Source organism: Sorex araneus, chromosome 3, assembly GCF_027595985.1.
Source record: "Sorex araneus isolate mSorAra2 chromosome 3, mSorAra2.pri, whole genome shotgun sequence".
In the NCBI taxonomy this organism is placed as follows: domain Eukaryota; kingdom Metazoa; phylum Chordata; class Mammalia; order Eulipotyphla; family Soricidae; genus Sorex; species Sorex araneus.
In genome coordinates, this window is record NC_073304.1 from 157,050,655 (window position 1) to 157,056,849 (window position 6,195).

Sequence of the window (6,195 nt, forward strand, 5' to 3'; positions counted from 1 at the left end):
GGGGCACAAAGATGGAGAGCTGAGGGCTGTTGGTAACACAGAGAGTGACACCCCTAGGCCAGCATATACCCCCCCCACACACACACACACATACATGCACGCACGCACGCACGCACACACTAGAGTCTGAACCCAGAGTAGCTGAGTGGAAACTGGCTAACAGGGGCACAAAACCTGTATGCCAGGGGCCAAAGCCATAGTATAGTGGGGAGGGCGCTTGTCTTGCATACAGTCGACCCAGGTTTGGTCCCTGACACACAAGCACTGCCAGGAGTGATTCTTTTTTTTTTCTTTTTCTTTTTTTTTAATAAATTATTTATTTTTAATTAGTGAATCAACGTGAGGGTACAGTTACAGATTTATACATTTTTGTGCTAATGTTTCCCCCATACAAAGTTCAAGAACCCATCCCTTCACCAGTGCCCATTCTCTACCACCAGTAAACCCAGCGTCCCTCCCCCCCTCCCCAGTCCCATCTCCCCCCACCCCACACTGCCACTATGGCATGGTATTCCCTTTTGATCTCTCTCTCTGATTAGGTGTTGTGGTTTGCAATAAAGGTGTTGAGTGGCCATTGTATTCAGTCTCTAGTCTATATTCGGCACGCATCACCCTTCCCCTGCATGACCTCCGACCACATTTTACTTGGTGTTCCCTTCTCTGAGTTGCCCAGAATGAGAGACCAGCCTCCAAGCCATGGAGACAACCTCCTGCCAGGAGTGATTCTTGAGTGCAGAAAGTCAGGAGCATCACCAGGTGTGACCCCAAAGCAAAAACAACTCCCCAAAAAAAGTCTGAACTCCAGAGCAGGAACTGCAGATGAGAATCTGTAGGAAACTTCCAGAAATACCCTGTCATGCACAAGGAATTCCCCCAGGGAGTGGAACTCTGGATTGAGACAATGACTTATGAAGTTGTCATTTGTCTCTACGGAGAAAATGGACCTAGACAAGCTCCCAGGAAACCACAAAAGAAAAGGCAAAGTGGGATTCCCCCATTTCAGTGCTACCCACTCACCCACCATATTGCTGAAATAACACCCGCCCAGCCCCGTAGGGCTTCTAGAGAATCCCTGACTGCTTCTAGAGAAGTTTGGAAGGAGTTGGAATTCTGTGTGGCTTGGTGACGAGTCCTTAAGTAATTTTCCTAAATGCATCCTTCCTCCTCTGCTTTCTTAATTTAATTTTGCTACAAAAGAGAGGAAAAGATTGGTGGCTGTTATACATGGAATTTGTAGTTAGTGGCTTACAGGAATTTCCTCCTTCGAGGGTCATGTTGGGGGCCTTTGTGGAAGAAGCCTTGTCTGCCTGAAGTCGGGGGTGTATGCTTGGGCATGTTATACAGGCCGGATTCATCAAATGTGAGTTCTTGTCGAATGAGCAGTGACTTTCATGGTCTAGCTTCATCCGTTTTATCTGAGTGCTCTGAGTTGGCTCACATGAAGTAGGTTCATTAATCCTTCACTAGTCTTCTCCTGGATCCACTGGGCTTCTGGTTCTCCCATCCATGATGTCTTTTACTCAGCATTTTAGCACATGCCTAAATTTAGAGACCCAGGAAGCCTGCTGCCACCTCACGGCCGTTACCCTGAGCTTGCCACATCCCTCCAGGAGTGACTGAAGGGGGCAAAGCCGTCTCAGCCACTTTGCAGAATTCACGCAGAGCCTAGGAACTGACACTCTTCCCTTCTCTCCCAAGCTTCTTTTCCCTTGAGAAGTTCCATGCGCTGTGATCTGAGAATGATTGCCCCTTGACTGAACACCAGAATCCCATTGCTCAGCATCACACCTATAGTTTCTGGGCTGAAATTTCTGCCCCACTGTTTGGTCCTTTCTTAGCTGTGCTGACTGACCATATCTTCCCTGCAGGCCTGGACCTCTGCAGACCTCGGGACCCCACCCAATACCCTGAAAGTTTTGCTGGTGCCGGAGCTCAGGTTAGATACAGTCTCCAGCAGAGGTCAGCCCCAAGTCATAGCACCTAGCTTATCACCTTTATTTCTGGAGTAAGTGTGAAGATGATAAATATTGAAAGAGAGTGGGGGGATGACAAAGGAGAAGGTCACTGTTCTCCAGAGGTTACCTCCAATCCCTGCACACTTCAACCATCTCTCCTGTCCTCCTAATGCCCACCTCCCTTTCCTCATCTCTCTCAACCTCTCCCTAGGAGACGCCCTGTATCACTCCTCTCTGGGATGCTTCCCCTAAGTCTGTGCACAGCCACCTGAACTGGACTACCGGCCTTGAAGGACAAGAACCAATTCTGGGTGGAGGACCCAGCACAAGAAAGCTTGTGCTCCACAGTCCCCCAGGACATTTGACCTTAAAGTGACCAGACTAAGCAGAAAACACAGCACCTGCTCTATGGATGCCTGAGGCAGCTGTTTCAACAGAAACTTGACCTTGAGAATTTCTGTGAGACCATGGACACCAGCGGAACCATTCTCATTGTTTCAAACCCTACAGGTCCCTTGAGGAGGCTCTTGCCAATATCTGTTTTGCTAATCTGCAAGATAGAGGTAATCTTGGTACCAGCCTCAAGGACAGACTGAGAATTGACAATGCATCACTTCCATGTTCCATCTTCACACACGCCATAGGACATGGCTCTCTCCTGTATCCAGGGTCCTTCCCAGCAGCCTGGCCACCCAGAGAATGCAGTGATGAGACCCTCACACTGGGGGCAGTGCCGAGTTCAAAACCAATTGGCCTTCAGGTAGGAGGCCTGGGACCAGACCAGGGAAGAAGGAGAAAAGTTCCCACTCTTCCCTAAAAAAAAAAAAAAAAAAAAAATACCAGGAACTGTTGGAGGTCGTAGCCAACTGATGCCCTCAGATTTCTCAAACTTAGGCATTTTCTTTGTGGTCACAAAAGATGAGCAGCCCCTGGCAGACACCATGGTGCACTTGAGCGGGAAAAACAGGTAGGCAGGTTCTGGATGAGAAACTTCTAGAAGAAAGTTGGAGAAGCAGGGAAATTTCAGGGGAGTAAGCCCAACTAGTTCATTTCCTTTCCTTTCCAAAGAAGTGACAAACAGAAGCTTTTAAAAATCTCACCCACCCACCTCCACCCGCCCCAGGGAACTATTTCCAGTTTATGGAACAGATGAGCCCAAGAGCTCCAAAGTATGACCATTGATGGTCAAGTTCAGTGTCACATCTGACAAATGAAGAAATGGAGCCTGAGAGAAAGTGACCCACTTCTGCTGACCCCAGACCATGCTTTCCAGCCCCCAGAGGCAGTTAGGAAGAGGTGATTTTTCAAAATCGAAGAGCAACAAAACTTACCCAAATAAAATGTCCTGAACTTGGTGGAAGTAAGAGGGACTTTGCCACCGAACACCTGAGCGTTACCTGCTGATTTCATAGGCAGTCTGCTCGGACACCACTTTCCCAGCATGGTGGGAAGAAGCAGTGGAACCTCAACAAAGAAATTCAGCAGGGTGCTGTCAAAAAATGTCCTTGCTCAGCAAGAATACACATACCTTCTCATCCTCAATGTCTCCTCGGTCGCCACCTGACTCCAACTCACTTGCCAACCCAGAAGAGAGTGTGTTACTGTGAAAGCCATGGCATGCTTTATGGGTACCATGTGGAGCTGTAGTAGCTCCCGTAACCCAGTGCATTGCCTGCAGAATCCCAAAAGCTCCCTTAACATGTGTTCCTTCCAGTCCCATTCTGAGTAATACACACTAGAAGATGTGACACACACGAATGGTGAGCTGAAGGTTCCTGGGGACGTTTAGAAATGAGTTTGAAGGACCAAAGCTGAAATACCCTAAAAAAATGCCAGGCGGCAGCTTTGCCAAGAGTGTAGATGGACGGTTCCTCTGCCCTGCCCTCTGATGGCTCTGTCCTTCTTTCCATCTCTGGGGTCTCCTTTGTCAGCTCTTTGAAAAGCCCCAGAGTAGAGAGAGGAGGGGGAGAAGATACGGTGCTAGAGAGGAGCAAGTCGGTAAGACAGTGTGGCCAGAAGTGGAGGGGGGCCACAGGAGAGGGGGGCCACAGGAGAGGGCGGGCCACCGTGCCCTCTGAACCTGGCAGCTCTCCCTTTGAATCTCGAGACATGATGAAGAGTAGCCACAGGGCCGTCCCTCGCTCTGTGGCCAGGGCCGTCTCCTTGCCTTTCCCTCTGTCGTGTTCTTGCATCCAATCCACTCTCCTTTGGGAACTGTTGGCTTCTCCTTGGGAAGGGCCGGCTGCTGGGAACTCTGTCTCCCAGCCCGCCCTGCCTCCAGTGGGTGACCAAGGACAGAGCCAGGGCAGGGGATGAGGTAGGCAGGAAGGACAAGGCAAACTCCCTCCCAGTACCAGGGGTGCTAAGTGCTAAGTCCTGGCTCAGCACACGGGCAGCACCCACCGTTTCCTTGGCACCTCAGGGATGGGAGCTGGGCCATCCCTGAGCTGTGGGGGCTGGGGGGACACTGCAGCCTCTGCAGAGCCTGGGGGAGCCCACCCTTCTCCTGGGGTTTGCTGCTGGGACCATGGCCTTCAGGGCTGACTCATTCCTCAGGACTGGGCACAGGCCAAGAAGCCAAGAGGCTCGGGGTCACACATGCTGCCCTGCCGTGCCAGCTCAGCCTGCTGAGGACAGCAGTGGGCCGTGAGCACGGGCTGGGGGTGCAGGCTGCTCCTCTCGGGACAGAAGTGAATTCCTCTTCTGAAGAGGCATTTTAGGCCTCTCTGGGAAGGCCTGCAGGGCCACGAGACACTCCTCATCCTTCCGAAAGCTAGGAACATGGGCAGGACGCTGGAGTGTGGATAGCTGAGGGAAGGAGCACATGTCTTGCATGTTCAAGGCCCTGGGTTCTGTTCCCAGCATCACTAGGTATAGCCCAGTACCGAGAGCACTGTAGGGGATGACTCTCACACCTACGAGCAATAGCAAGCAACATAGGAGGCATGTATATGTACACACACACACATGCACACACATTCACACCTATGCTCACACATACATGCACATACATACCTATGCTCACATATGCACACCCATACACGCATGCATGTTCTTGCACACATATGCACATGTACACACACAAGCATCCCCATATATGTGTATACACATATGCCCATGCCTGGCATACCTATGCATGTGTGTACATACACATGCATGCATGTGCCTATGCACACAAATACACATATACATACACTCATGCACACACATGCCCATGTACACACAGGCAGGTTTGTCACTCCTGAGGTTTCAGGAGAGCTTCTCCCCTGGCCCCTCACCCCCCTGTGCCTCAGCTGCAGGGGGAACCATCCCTGTTCCCCAGTGCTCCCTCTGTAACACAAAGCCAGCGTTCGTGCTTCGGCTTCTACCCCGCTTCCTCTCCTGAGCAGCTGTGGGCTGGAGGCACCTTCGTGCTGACCCTCAGGCTGTGCTCCCATCCCAGGATGGGCTCTGAAACCCCTCAGAGCGCCCTGGGAGGTAGGAAGGTCTTTATCCCAGTGAGGGACTCTGACTGCAAGACCGCGTGAGGACGGGGCAGAAAGGTGGCAGCCCCCGCCCGTCCTCAAAGGAGAACCACTGGGACAGAGTGTGATTGGCTCCATCGCACTTCAGCGATGAAGGAGCCAGGAAAACCCAGAAACTGGAGCTGGGGTGATGGCCCAGGGGCCGAGCATGTGCTCGCATAAAGGTATCCTGGGTTCTAGCCCGACACTGCACAGTCCACCTAGCACCAAGCCAGGAGTGACCCCCAAGCATCCCCAGTCACAGCCCCAAAGCAAAGACAAAATCCCTAAACAACAGTGTTCAAGGACTTCCGGGTTGGTGGGTGTCCCCAAGTCCCCAGGGCACAGAAGCTCCCGTTCAGGGACCTCCCTACCAACATCTCCATGGGAATGTTTGCTGGTGCTGGCACCACTGCCGTGTCCTGATCTGTCAGCCTAAGCATGACCCTGAGCCCGAATGACATGTCAGGGGTAATGGAGCTGCTCGTCCCTCGCAGCCCGGCGGCGGCGGCTTCTCTGCAGAGGGGTGCTGCCTCTGCCAGGTGCCTTGGTCACGCTGCCGCCACAGGCCCAGAGCCCTCTTCTCCTGCTGGGGATCCTCTGGGCAACTCCTGGCACTCAGCACTGTTGTCCCCTGATGTGCTGCACACGGTGGCATGTGCGGACACAGCCCTGGGCACTGGGGTGCTGAGGAGTGGGGGACACGAGAGCAGATGAGTGTAAGGTGAGACGCATGT